Source organism: Pleurodeles waltl, chromosome 1_1 (genome assembly GCF_031143425.1).
Source record: "Pleurodeles waltl isolate 20211129_DDA chromosome 1_1, aPleWal1.hap1.20221129, whole genome shotgun sequence".
NCBI classification, from domain to species: Eukaryota; Metazoa; Chordata; class Amphibia; order Caudata; family Salamandridae; genus Pleurodeles; species Pleurodeles waltl.
In genome coordinates, this window is record NC_090436.1 from 949,829,880 (window position 1) to 949,845,861 (window position 15,982).

Below are 15,982 nucleotides of genomic sequence, written 5' to 3' on the forward strand. Positions count from 1 at the left end.
ACCACCATTCACAAACTAGCAGCCACAGGCACACAACACCATCACCCACACTACTTCCACGCACAAAACACCACACACCACTACATATCACCACACTTATCACCACATACACCACCCCACACATCACCTACACCACCCCATGGCACGGCAAAGACACCCCAGGTTATCTGAGGAGGAGCTCAGGGTCATGGTGGAGGAAATCGTACGGGTAGAGACACAGCTATTTGGATCACAGGTGCAGCACACCTCCATACCTAGGAAGATGGAGCTATGGCGAAGAATTGTCGACAGGGTCAACGCAGTGGGACAGCGTCCAAGAAATCGGGACAACATCAGGAAGAGGTGGAACGACCTACAGGGGAAGGTGCGTTCCGTGGTCTCAAGACACAACATCGCGGTACAGCGGAATGCCGGCGGACCCCCACCTCCTCCCCCACAACTAACAACATGGGAGGAGCAGGTCTTGACTATTCTGCATCCTGAGGGACTCGCAGGAGTCGGTGGAGGAATGGACTCTGGTAAGTCAAATCTTAGCTATCATATCCCCCACCCTACCTGCATGCTATCACAGACCCCCACCCTCGCCCCCTCCCCTATCACTCCAACTCCTCACAAATGTACTAATAACACAAACCACCTATCCCAACACCAAGTCCTGCATGACACAACAAAGCATGGACACCCATCACTAAAGCATGCCCACTGCACATACCCATAACATCCCCCTCAACCATCATCACACAAGCCCCCACACAGGAATGCTAGCACTGGGGTACACGCTCACCCACCCATTGCCCACCATGACACACACAGATGCAGTAATCATGCTTTTATACCCCTGCAGGACTACTACCCAACGTCACCAGATAGTAGGGTCCAGACATCTCCACCCCACCCACAGAAGAGGCCCACAGTGATGACAGTAGCTCTGTCCAACTGATTCAGGTGACCAGCCCGGACCATCGTGGGCCTCGGGACAGTCGGTTCCCCACACCCAGACACAGGCCACCACAGACCTTCCACCCTCTGGTAACACCCGCACAGCACCCACCCAGCGGGCCCATACCTCCGTCCCCAGGACACGTCAATCAGCTGTGTGTCCACCACTACATGGAACCCAGGATAACCCACCACCCCAATAACAACAGGGACCTGGGGACAGAGGCACAGGAACACAGGGGAAATGGGAGGGCTGCTGTGCGACATGGGGCGGACAGGCCTAGGGAACCCACTCTCCACGAGGCCCTCTCCTCCATCATGGAAGCATACCACCACTCCCAGGAGATGATGGCAACGGTATTGGCCAAGTTTAAGGAGACCCAGGGGCTGCAGGAGGAACAGTATTTGGGGTTCAGGGAGGAACTCAGAACCATCAGCTCCGCCCTGGGCACCATCGTAGGGGTGCTGAAGGAGATACTTAACACAAGAAGGGACACTGTGGCACTTCAAGGGGCCCCTGACACTAGCCTGGACGATGAACTGCCCACCACCTCCGCCGGCGCTAGTGGACAGGAATCCTGCCACAGGACCACCACACCAGCACCCCACCCCCTGCAGACGGAGAACCACCCCACAAACGGTCCCTGAGATCCAGGAACAAGACAGAGCATGATGCCAAGACCCACGCCAAGAAATGAGACCACCCTGATTGTCATCCTACTGTCCCACTTTGTAACCCTGTCCATATTGGAACTGCACCAGCTCCACTTCCTATGCCCATAAGGGCAATGCACCTGTGAGATTAATAGACTGGACTCTGCCATGGACATTCCTCCACCATCACCCCTCACCATTTTACAACCCCCCTCCAATATTGAGCACTTCAATAAACACCCTTGAACCACAAAACAATCTGGAGTCAGTCTGTGATTTCGAAAATGTGTATTAGCAATGACAGTGACAAAATGCCTTTTTAAATGTAATGTCAACATACCTATGTCCCACATCTCAAGTCCATGAGGAATCTAAGCAGATGACACACATTGTAAACCACACCTGTGAAATCGTAAGGGAAATGTACAACTCAGTTACCATATACTGGGTGAAATCGACAGACAGGATAGAGGTAGAAGTGTGAAAGTACCTGTAGTAGCCAGGAATGTGTTCTCACCTGTGTGTCACTGGAAATATTGCTGGATAACTGAGTCCCTGTTGTCAATGTCTTCTTCCTCTGCTTCCTCCTCATCACTGTCCACAGGCTCCACAGCTGCCACAACACCGTCTTGTGGACCATCCTTCTACAGAAAAGGCACCTGTCGTCGCAAAGCCAAGTTGTGAAGCATACAGCAGGCCACGATGATCTGGCACACCTTCCTTGGTGAGTAGAATAGGGAACCACCTGTCATATGGAGGCCCCTGAACCTGGCCTTCAGGAGGCCGAAGGTGCGTTCGATCACCCTCCTAGTCCGCCCATGGGCCTCATTGTAGCCTTCTTCTGCCCTGGTCCTGGGATTCTTCACTGGGGTCAATACCCATGACAGGTTGGGGTAACCATAGTCCACTAATAGCCACGCCCAGTGCCTCTGGAGTTGACCCATCGCATAAGGGATGCTGCTATTCCGCAGGATGTAGGCGTCATGCACAGAGCCAGGGAACATAGCATTTACCTGGAAGATGTACTGGTCTGCCAAATATACCATCTGTACATTCATCGAATGATAACTCTTCCTGTTCCTGTACACCTGTTCACTCCTGTGGGGGGGGACCAGAGCTACATGGGTCCCATCAATGGCACCTATGATGTTGGGGATATGTCCAAGGGCATAGAAGTCACCCTTAACTGTAGGCAAATCCTCCACCTGAGGGAAAACAATGTAGCTCCGCATGTGTTTCAGCAGGGCAGACAACACGTTGGAAAACATACGCTGGGACATCCCTGATGCCATGGCCACTGTTGTTTGAAATGACCCACTTGCAAGGAAATGGAGCACTGTTAGCACCTGCACTTGAGTGGGGATCCCTGTGGGATGACGGATTGCTGACATCAGATCTGGCTCCAACTGGGCACACAGTTACTGGATTGTGGCACGGTCAAACCTGTAGGTGATGATCAAATGTCTTTCCTCCATTGTCGACAGGTCCACCAGCGGTCGGTACACCAGAGGATTCCGCCATCTCCTCACATGTCTCAGCGGACGGTGCCTAGGAATGACAACAGCGACCACAGAGTCAAACAACTCAGAGGTATGTACCCACAGTCTACACAGAACACCATTCATACACAAAATCTGGCCTGTATTTGCCGACAAGGCCTAGGTCTGTGTGACGCAGTTGGTAATGAGGCAATGTGGGTCCCTGAAATGACGGCTGCCTGACCTCTAAAGTGGGGCAATGGGATGTGAGGTAACTGTGCTGGCGTTGTACACCGTCGCAGTAGATGGTCGAAGACCGCGGCGCAATGCTGCATTGGTTAACATTGGACCCTATTGGTTCCAGGAGCCAATGACGATGTACGCCGGCGGTGATGGTACGCACCGCCGCAGACGTGACCGCCGTGGACGTGACGCCATTTTCTATCTGTTCAATCACTCGATACCTGATCTTCGACAGGAGAGGACCTACACTGCAAGTGCTGCTGTAACCTCGGTCTGGAAGAGACAATGGCTCGTGCGTCTGGGGAAAGGGCCCCTGCCTTCACTGCAGAGGAGTTGGAGAAGCTCGTGGACGGGGTCCTCCCCCCAGTACACGCTACTCTACGGTCCTCCAGAACAACAGGTAAGTACACAGGGAGCACCTTGTGTGGGCTATGCCTGTGTGGAGAGGGCTGGTTGTAAGAATGAAGGGGGCACAGTTCTGCGTGCATGAAGGACTGTGAATGCATGTGCCACATGGCAAGGGTAGGGATGTGGGCCACTCACTTCGACGGAGCAGTTGGTAATGACTTCTCTTCTTCCCCTGTACATGTCATGTAGGTCAGCGCCCACCAGAAGAAGGATTTTTGGCGTGCCATCGCCAAGGACGTCCGGACCCTGGGGGTCCACCACAGACGGAGCACCCACTGCCGGAAAAGATGGGAGGACATTCGCCGCTGGAGCAAGAAGACGGCGGTGGCTCAGCTGGGGATGGCCTCCCAACGTGGGAGGGGTGCCCGTCAAACCATGACCCCCCTGATGTTCCGGATCCTGGCGGTGACCTACCCTGAGTTGGATGGCCGCTTGAGGGCATCACAGCAGACACAAGGGGGTGAGTACAACATCAGGGGGCTGCTGTGTCTGTATTGTCCGCCAACGGTAGCGGTAAGCCATGCACTCAACCTGTCTTTCTTCTGTCGTCCCCCCCCTTTTTGTGGTCTCCCTGTTCTTGTGTGCATAAGCATCATCAGGTGGAGGTACAGTGGCACCGGAGCACGAGGGAGCTGCATCCCACATGGCCATGGAGGGCCACACCACAGACTCGGAATACACCAGTGGGACGGAGGGCGAGGGGAGCTTCACGGCGGGGACAGGATCAGCAACCAGCGACATGGACTTGTCCTCCGTTGGGAGCTCCCTTGTGGTGGTGGAAAAATCTGTGCCCCCCACTTCTACAGGTACAGCCGCCACCCCCCTACCAGCACCGCCCTCCCAGCAGCCCCTGCCCGCTCACCCAGGAGGGTGGGCATCACCTTCGCCCCAGGCACCTCAGCCTCTGCCCCTGTCACCTCTGCTGCCCTCATGAGGAGGCCATTGACCTCCTCAGGTCCCTCACTGTTGGGCAGTCTACCATTTTGAATGCCATCCAGGGTGTAGAAAGGGAATTGCAACACACAAATGCATTCCTGGAGGGCATTCATTCTGGTCAGGCTGCCCTTCATCGAACCCTGCAAACTCTGGCCTCAGCACTGATGGCAGCCATTGTCCCTGTGTCTAGCCTCCCCCCTCCAACTTCCTCCACTCAGACCCAATCCCCTGTACCCCAGCCTATCCCAAGGACACCATCAGACCAGCCTGCACACACCTCACCACACAAGGGAAGCTCAGGCAAACATAAGCACCACACATCCCACAGGCACTCACGCAAGCATCACACACATACAGACACACCAACATCCACTGCCTCCATTGTGTCCCCCTCCTCGTCGTCTCCCTCCTCCCTCCCAGTCTTGTCTACACTCTCACCTGCATGCACTACCACTACAGCCACTACGTGCTGCACCAGCACACCCAACAGCACACCCCGCTCACGTGCACTCACCACCCCCACTACCATTTACACGTCCCCTGTGTCCTCTCCCAGTGTGTCTGTGACGCCCCCTCCGAAGATACACAAACGCAGGCACACCCACCCAACAGCCATCCACCTCACGACAGCCTCCAGCACATGCACCTTCACCCAAAGTCACCAAACGGTACAACTCCTACAACCACTACCTCTTCCTCCACTCCCAAACCCCCTCCAGCTACCCCTCCCAGTGTTCCTAAGAAACTTTTCCTGGCCAACCTTGACCTCTTCCACCCCCCTCCAACTCATAGGTCCCGTACTAGCACCTCAGCCAAAAATTCGCCGGGACCAGTGGTGCCTGTTACAGGTATGTGGAGTGCACCGGCCACCAGGCCAGCCAGTGTGGCACGGAGCCACAGCACAGCCAGTCCCCACCCTGTGAAGCACCAGAAGTTGGACAGTGCCCGGCGGGAGAGGGGGAAGACTACAGACAGCAAAGCCGCTCACAAGGGTCCCGGGGGTAGTGTCGACTCAGCTGTGACTCCTCCCAAGGTGGGGAAGGGCAGAAGAAATCTCCAAAGTCTGGGAGGACCATCAGGGCGGAGAAGCCCGCCATCATCCCCGCTGCCCAGGAGGCCACCGCCAGCCCAATCGTCACTGGCCAGGAGGCCACCGCCGGAGTCACTTCCCAGGAGGCCAGCCCAATCGTCACTGGCCAGGAGGCCACTGCCAGAGTCACTGCCCAGGAGGCCAGCCCAATCGTCACTGGCCAGGAGGCCACCGCCAGAGTCACTGCCCAGGAGGCCAGCCCAATCGTCACTGGCCAGGAGGGCCCCGCAAGCCACATCTCAGCTGACCCATGAAGGACCGCCAGCCACAGGCCTGCTGGGCAATGAAGGACCGCCTTGGCAAGCACCGCTGAACAGGCCAGGGACCGCTGGACAAGGCAAAGGCCGCCATGGCAAGCACCGCTGAACAGGGCAAGCACCGCTGAACAGGGCAAAGACCGCAATGGAATGCACCGCTGAACAGGGCAAGCACCGCTGAACAGGTCAGAAACTGCCAACTCAAGCACCGCTGAACAGGGCAAAGACCGCCATGGAATGCACCGCTGAACAGGGCAAGCACCGCTGAACAGGTCAGAAACTGCCAACTCAAGCACCGCTGAACAGGGCAAAGACCGCCATGGAATGCACCGCTGAACAGGGCAAGCACCGCTGAACAGGTCAGAAACTGCCAACTCAAGCACCACCCAACAGGGCAAAGACCGCCAAGGCGAGCACCGCTAGCCCATTAGCGTCAGGGGCAGTGACGCAACTGGGACCGTCACGGGGTGAGTGCTGCACTCTGGGCACCAGTCCCCCTCCAGAACCAGTGGAGACATGCATCCACTCCGTCTGTCCTTGGCAGGATGAAGCACTATGGGTACCAGTCCCCCTCCAGAACCAGTGGAGACATGCATCCACTCTGTCTGTCCTGCACAGGATGAAGCACTCTGGGCACCAGTCCCCCTCCAGAACCAGTTTAGACCTGCATCCACTCCGTCTGTCCTGCACAGGATGAAGCACTCTGGGCACCAGTCCCCCTCCAGAACCAGTGGAGACATGCATCCACTCCGTCTGTCCTTGGCAGGATGAAGCACTATGGGCACCAGTCCCCCTCCAGAACCAGTGGAGACATGCATCCACTCCATCTGTCCTGCACAGGATGAAGCACTCTGGGCACCAGTCCCCCTCCAGAACCAGTGGAGACATGCATCCACTCCATCTGTCCTGCACAGGATGAAGCACTCTGGGCACCAGTCCCCCCCCAGAACCAGTGGAGACTGTTATCCAATTGAGAGACTGTGGCTTTGCAATCCCCAGGATGGTACAGTGGGCAACCCACCCACTGTAGAGACTTGAGAGACTGTGGCATTGCACTCCCCAGGATGGTACAGTGGGCAACCCACCCACTGTAGAGACTTGAGAGTCTGTGGCTTTGCACTCCCCAGGATGGAACAGTGGGCAACCCACCCACTGTAGAGACTTGAGAGACTGTGGCTTTGCACTCCCCAGGATGGTACAGTGGGCAAACCACCCACTGTAGAGACTTGAGAAACTGTGGCTTTGCACTCCCCAGGATACTTCAATGGGCATGGAGCCCCTTCGTGGATCTGGCATGGTGCACTCATCCGGCTGAGGTGCCCCCCCTTCCCTTCCCCCTGTGGTGCCTGTTGTATTTCCATCTGATGCCCCTGCAGTGTTCTCTCCGTTTTGATCAGGTATCTAGTGTGGGCCTCGCCCATGCATTTTGGGCCCAGTGGTCCACGGACATTGAATGGTGCATTACCTGCACTACTAATCGTGGTGTATATTTTGTTTAATGTCTATATATATATGTATATATTTGGTTACTGTATTTTGATACATTACAATGGTTCAACTCATTTCCTTTTGCCTTTGCATTCTTCCGGGGTGGTTGGGAGTTGTTACTGTAATGTTTGGATATGCATTTGGTGTGTGTGTTGTAGTAGGTGAGGGTTGGGGTGGGGGTTGTGATGTTGGTTGTGTGTGTCCCTGTGTTTTTCCCTCCCCTATGTCGTAGGTGCAGTACTCACTGTGGTCTTCGCCGCCGGCGTTGTTGATCCTCATATAGGAGCAGGAAGACTATCGCAGGGAGAATATGGAGTTCCGGCTCCATGGTGTCGTCGTTCCTCGTGGGGTGTGTAGAGGTGGTCGTTTTCCCTTTGAAATGGCTGTTTCTGCCGTGTTTTTATCTGCGGTGAATCCGCCCCGGAAAAGGTGGCGGATTGGCCTGTTGTGATACTGTGGGCAGTACATTGTCCTCCACCTGTCTGTTGACGGTGACCGCAGCGCTGTTTGTCTGTACCGCCGTGGCGGTCGGAGTGTTAAAGTGGCTGTCTTTGTTGGCGGTTTCCGCCACGGTCATAATTCCAAATTGTTACCGCCGGCCTGTTGGCGGTTTTACCGCCGCTTTAACACAGACCGCCAGGGTTGTAATGACCACCTATCTCCTTTAACAAGAGCATACATTTTTCCAAACACAGTGTTCATTTTAAATGCGATCTCTGATTCAATATATCCTCTCAAATCTATACTCTGACCACCGTAGGCACCCGGAATGACATCCGGCTCCCTTAAGTCCTTTAAGTCAACTTTCTGGCTAAAATGTTCGTCAAAGAACTCACTTGATACTAAAGTTCACCACGCTCCCGAGTCAAATAATACTTCACTGTTCACTCCTAAAATGGTAACTTTATCCTTTGGGTAATTTTTTTTCTGAGCATTGGAAGAGACAGACAGTACACAATCCTCAACTACCTTCACTGACGTTTGACTTTTAGTTGATTTACAACATTTAGCTAAATGTCCCTTTTTGTTACATAGTCTACAGGTCACATTTATGGCAGGACATTTCTTATAGGATGCATAATGCCCATTGTTGCCACAACGAAAACACCTTGCATCCTTGAATTTAGACCATTGCTCTTGAGTCGCTCTGTCGTCTCCCTTGTCACAATCACCTTCTTTCTTTACATTTTCTTTTCTTGCAGTAATCTTATTTATCGATATATTTCTCCCTTTTTCCAATTCTTCAACACAAGCTAAGGTGTGTTCCGCACTTTTAGCTAGCATGATAACTTCATGCAAAGGTGGGTCATCCTTACTCCACAATTCCTGTCTCACTTTATCACTCAAACATCTCAGCATAAACTGGTCTCTGATGCGCTCATCGATCGTGCTTCCAAATTTACACGTAGAAACTAATTTCCTTAAAGCTGTGATATATTCTTCGATAGTTTCCCCTGGTTTTTGTTCTCTCATTCCAAAATGGTACCGCTCCAATATGGTGCTGACTTTAGGCAGGAAATGCAGATCTAACTTCTTTAAACATATTTCAAATTCATTTAAATCAGTACCTTCATCTCCTGGATCTGGTAAAGTCTAAAGAATTTCCTGTCCTTCACAACCTAAACAGTGCGTAAGTAAGGCTGTTTTCCTTTCATTGGATAAGTTGGTGCCACAAACTCTAGAATAATGAAGAAACGTCTTTTTCCATTTGAACCACTTGATAGGTGGTTCCCCTGGTACAGTAAGAAAAAACTGTGGAGGAGAAATATTCTGCCTCCTGTGTATGTTCTAGGAATCCTCTGTATATTTGAAAAATTAGCTTTAATAACTCTAAATTGGGGAACTGTTATATGTTCAGTATGTGGACCGATAAAAGTTTCACTTTAGTAGTTTCTCCATGTCGTTATGCATACAGTACACTTTCAGGTTGTTTTCTTTAGGAAAGACCCCTTGTTCCACTATTTTTTTTTTTCCTAATACAGCATTCGAGGCTTGGGCATCGCAAGTAGAGATGCTCAAAAGAAGGTGACACAGCCGGGAAAATCAAGTTAGATTAGAGGTAAGCCGGTAAATAAACTGTATATAGAAATCGAAAGCTGCGGGAAGACACGTGTAATTTAGATGTTATTACGTTTCCGCAGGCAGTATTGGCACAAAGGAAAGAAATAAGAAAAGGATCCTCATGCAGGGACACGCGATCCTTCAGTCAGTTCCACTGCGCGTTTGGTTTCAAAACTGCAGGGGCACGCGATCCTTGAGTTAGTGCACCGGCTAGAAGACAGTACGCGCGCAGGGGCACGCAATCCTTTAGTCAGTTCCACTTGTCTCGCGCTGTCTCTTGCGCGTTTACTTTCAAAACCACAGGAGCACGTGAGTCACCACGCATGGTAATGAAAGTTTAAAGGATAGCTTCCAAAATGGATAGATTTTTAAATAATTAACGATCTCACCAGTCTACGCGGGCAGTTCCGAATAGAAGAAAAAACAGTTATTGAATGAAGCAAGCAGGAAGTTCACTACCAGGAGACAGGAATCATGAATGTTGATGAGGCACATCCAGTAGACACTTCACTGTTCTTGTGTTAGGATACTCCAAAGTGGTCACCTTCGTCGCCAAATGTAAAGATGTAAGGACCCAGTAAATAAACTTGTAGGTTCTTTATTAAGAGTATCCTATCCACAAATGTAGGAAAACACCTTCTGTCTATCAGCTCTCCTCCTGTCCAACTGCTCTCCTCCAAGATCCAACACAGAACTTTCACTCCTAACACTCTAATCTGATGTCAGAGTGACATCAGCCCCAGCCATACATTCTACCATCTACCACACAGTGGCTTTGAAAAACTAGGAATCCTCTTCCTTCCCTACCATGGCTTCAAGCTGACTGGAGTGACAATACAGGGTTGTTAAGCCCTTTGTGTGTGGACAGAACACAGCCTATTCAGGTGTAAATACGGCTGTGTCCAGCTTCTCCCTTCGATCCTGCCCTGGATGACTGATTATGTCACACCTAAGCTCCCACTGCGTGTGGCTGTCTAGGAGGAATACACAAAGCACAACTGTCAACTACACCCAGTCATGTGACCAGAGACAGGCTCAAGCATCCAAATGGCTAATGTCAACTTTCTAAAAGTGGCATCTTCAGAATTACAATATAAAATCTTATTTCACCACAAGTTAGGATTTTAAATTGTGAATAAAATTGTGATTCCAGATATACCAAACATGAAGGGGTCTTCTCTTCCCATTTGGAAGCTACACTTATAAAATGTAATTAGGTAACCCCAATGTGATTAAATGAGAAAGAGAGGTCTTGCAGTAGTGAAAAAACGAGCTTCAGAGTTTCTCACCACCAGGACATGTAAAACTAAAATGTGCATGTCCTACTGTCTGAATACATTGCATCCTGCCTTCTGGGCTGTCCAGGGCCTTTCTTAGGGATGAATATGTATTAAAGAGGGTGGTTTGGGACTAGCAAAAAGTGTTTTTGTCAGGTCGACATGGCTGTATAAACTACATACACAGGCTCTGTGGTGGCAGGCCTGAGACATGTTTTACAGGACTACGTATTTAAGTTGGTGTCACAATCAATGCTGCAGGCCCACTAGTAGCATTTAATTTACAGGTCCTAGGCATATTTAGTGCACAAGGGACTTTTAAGTACATTAAATACACCAATTGGGTAATAAGCCAATATTGTCATGTTTGAAGGAGTGGGCACATGCACTTTAGCACAGATTAGCAGTGGTAATGTGCTCCTCCTGTCCAACTGCTCTCCTCCAAGATCCAACACAGAACTTTCACTCCTAACACTCTAATCTGATGTCAGAGTGACATCAGCCCCAGCCATACATTCTACCATCTACCACACAGTGGCTTTGAAAAACTAGGAATCCTCTTCCTTCCCTACCATGGCTTCAAGCTGACTGGAGTGACAATACAGGGTCGTTAAGCTCTTTGTGTGTGGACAGAACACAGCCTATTCAGGTGTAAATGCGGCTGTGTCCAGCTTCTCCCTTCGATCCTGCCCTGGATGACTGATTATGTCACACCTAAGCTCCCACTGCGTGTGGCTGTCTAGGAGGAATACACAAAGCACAACTGTCAACTACACCCAGTCATGTGACCAGAGACAGCCTCAAGCAACCAAATGGCTAATGTCAACTTTCTAAAAGTGGCATCTTCAGAATTACAATATAAAATCTTATTTCACCACAAGTTAGGATTTTAAATTGTGAATAAAATTGTGATTCCAGATACACCAAACATGAAGGGGTCTTCTCTTCCCATTTGGAAGCTACACTTATAAAATGTAATTAGGTAACCCCAATGTGATTAAATGAGAAAGAGAGGTCTTGCAGTAGTGAAAAAACGAGCTTCAGAGTTTCTCACCACCAGGACATGTAAAACTAAAATGTGCATGTCCTACTGTCTGAATACTTTGCATCCTGCCTTCTGGGCTGTCCAGGGCCTTTCTTAGGGATGAATATGTATTAAAGAGGGTGGTTTGGGACTAGCAAAAAGTGTTTTTGTCAGGTCGACATGGCTGTATAAACTACATACACAGGCTCTGTGGTAGCAGGCCTGAGACATGTTTTACAGGACTAAGTATTTAAGTTGGTGTCACAACCAATGCTGCAGGCCCACTAGTAGCATTTAATTTACAGGTCCTAGGCACATTTAGTGCACAAGGGACTTTTAAGTACATTAAATACACCAATTGGGTAATAAGCCAATATTGTCATGTTTGAAGGAGTGGGCACATGCACTTTAGCACAGATTAGCAGTGGTAATGTGCTCAGAGTCCTAAAGCCAACAAAATAGGTACAGAAAAATGGAGGTGGAGGAGAGATAAAATGTCTTGGGGAAGACCACCCTATGGCTGACAAGTCTAACAGTCAGGTTTCAACCCAAAACAAGTAACATTAATAGGAATAAATAGGAATCATTGTACAATAGTTTGTGGTGCATGGGGATTTATGAAATAGGAGTAACAGATAAAACATAACTTTCCGTGCAAGGATTTATGAAATATGGGTAACGGACAAAACATAACCTTCCATGCAAGTTAATTCTATCACAGAAGAAACTAACCTACAGGATTTTTTTCAGCTGAAGGTGCTCACAAACCTAGGACCATATTCATTAAAACACATGTAAAAAAAAAAAAAAATTCCATGAATGAAAAAGATGTAAATTGTGCATTGTTTCATACCATTCCTAAAGAATTATATTTCTGGCATTCATGAAAATGAAAATCAGTAGAGAAATAATGCTGTGTATTACTCATGTATTTATAGAGAAGTATTAGTGGGAAGTTATTAGTCTAAAGCAGAAACCAAATGAGTGAGTATATTGATATATATATATATATATATTAATTGCTGACAGGCAAACTTAGATGGATCTGAGAATGTGAATTCTTCATTTTTCGAGATGTTTTTGGTAAAGAATTTTTGCCGAATTAGTGTCTTTATTGATTACCTGTGAGCAATTAATATACTTATCCCACTAATACCTCTCTCTCTTTCTCTCTCTCTCTCTCTATATCTATATATATATATATATATATATATATATATATATGTATATATATATATATATATATGTATAATTGTGGCCCAGTTTTAGTGGGGATATTTGGGCACACCCCTAAATTACAATAGTGTATTACCCATGTAACAGGTGGATTGTTACTAACTGAAAATGGTGATTCTTCCACTCACCAAAGCTTATATAGAGTGTTTTGTAGCCATTGTTTTCTATGTTGATGTTAAATTATAAGGTCCGAAAACATCTGTTTAGCCTAGAAGTTAGGAAGCAAAAAACCTGATTTAAGTGTTTGTAAGGCCCAAATTTAGTTGTATTATCCCTCTTAACTGTTGTATTAAACATGGGCCCCCTTTAAGAAGATCTAATGCTGAAGATATGATCCTTAGTGAGTACACTTTTTTAGAAAGCATTTATGCCACTGTCCATAACTTTAAACTGTTTGCAGGTTTTCTTGTTCTATTTGTCAAATTCTTTCCTGAGTATTTATTCCATTCTTTAAAAATGGCATAGTTTCCTTTTGTTATGAATCATTTATTTTTACGAGGAAGTGGACCCTGGAGAAAATCTGAAAAGTCTTTACCAGCTGGCCAGTTGGAATGTGCTAACCATACTTGCCACAGCTTTCCCACACTATGGGGGTCATTATGACCCTGGCAGTCAGTGATAATGTGGCATTAGTACCGCCAACAGGCTGGCAGTACATACTGCCACATTATGACATTGGCAGGTTGTCTGCAACCAACCTGCCAATATACCATTCCGACCTCCATGGCAGTAGCAGCCGCCGGGCCAGAGATAACAATCTCCATCCCGGTGGCCACTATTGTACCGCTGGCGGGATTTTGACACTACCTACCGCCATGGTTTTCACGGCGTTCATAACGCCATGAAAACCATGGTGGTAGGCCCTACCAGTGACAGGGAATTCATTCCTTGTCACTGGTAGGAGGCCTACCCACCCCCAAACACTCCCAAGATGCCCTCCATGCCCTCCTACATCCGAGCTCCCCCTTCCAATCCCCCATCCCCTCATTCACACCCACCCGCAGACATGCACCACGCATGCACACACTCACTCACACAGGCATATATGCATTAATTCACGCATGCATCCATTCATTCTTGCAAACATCCGAATACACATTCACACTGACACGCAGACACACATTCACATTTCCATTCATACACGCATTCTCACACATGCATACACCCACGCATACAACACTACACACACAGTCGCATTCACACGCACACTGACACATTCATGCACACAACCCCACACACACACACACAACACCCGCCACCCACCTCCCCTGTCGGAAGCCCAACTTACCTATATCCAGGTGGCCTTCCGGCAGGGAACGGGAAAGGGTGCTGCTACCGCCAGCAGCGCCCGCCGGCAAAACACCACCAGGCCGTATTATTTGTCATAATACAGCCTGGCGGCGGTCTATTGGTGTGGCGCTGCTGGTACGCCACCTTAACACCATCCTCCAGTAAGGCCACAGCCGGACTTCCGCCCTTCTTATGGCAGAAATCCGTCTGTGGTCATATTTTGACAGACAGATGTTAGCCGCGGCAACGGCCTTTTGGCGGCCTTCGCCACGGCAGTAGGTGGCATTTACAGCCAATCTTAAAATGAGGGCCTATCTGTGGTAACTACAACAGGTGTGTGTGTGCTATGTCACAGATCAGGGCAATTTGCTTTTGGACCAGTGGTGTGGAAAGAAAACAACACATGCAAGTATTAGAATCATAGCACCATAAGGCTAAACCTTCAGGAGGGAACTGAGTGGAATTATAGGTTCCATTGTGGATCTTATAATGTATGTCATTGAGAAATGGCAAGCAAGGTTGAATTAACTTTTGGTATAGAAGAAATGTTAAGGTCTTTCATAGTACCAAATCCCAGACAGGTGGTCTGCAGTATGGTTTTGTTAAGAAAATAAAATCATTCCTTTAGGTACACTGCATGCTTGAAATAAGACTTCTTTGGCTTGAATTTGATAACATGTTTCCCTAATTGCTTTTCTCATCATCACATTATTTCCATTACTCATATACGTGTATAGTCAAGTTCTGGCTAACTTCATTTGAATATGTTAATGTTAGCTTTTTAGTCCAAAATACATTTTCTGAAGTTGTTGTGCTTTTGTAAAAAAATGAAAGTTGAGGGATGTGACCTGATTTCGCTCTGAAAATAAGAACATTTCTTTTAAAAAAATGGGTGACTATTGTGAGGTGGAGCTTCACAATATTCCCATTGTGTGTAATTATATGTTTCCTTAGGATAGCTAGTTCAATGTATGTAAAAGTTTATATTGATGGGAATACATTCCTTTAGAATTCTCTGAATGCAAATAAGAGTGTGGTTGACAGTTTGTTTACTTTTTGCCTCAAGGGCTGTAACAGGTGGTCTATAGGATGGTTCAAAAGCTTGCTTGTCATGGTCGTTTCATGAACTAGATCCCCTGCTTTAGGAACCCATCCATTGCCAGCAGTTACAACCTTCTCTTCACCTTTTGGATACTCTGTAAGACATGCAAACCTTTTTTTCCAGGTAAAATCTTTCTTCATCTTTCTTCATCCACTACCTTGGTAACTGCGAACAGCACCTCGTATGAAGTATGCTCTCCCAATACCCATCTGGGTAAGTTATTTAATGTTCTGTAGACTCCATACAGATTATGGTACCAACTATGACCTGAATTTAGTACCATAGCAGTCAAGGCTTGTGTAAACATACAATTACCTTGCTCAATTAGTCTGTTGGACTCAGCTCAAAACAGATTTCTGAATGTAGACAAACTACCAGAGCAGACATAGCATCCCAGTAAGCCATGGATGCAAACACAGGGCCATAATCTGAATGAAATTAATGAACTGCCCTCATCCTACCAAATGCTGCAATGCCTTTATGAATGCTGAAACACTTG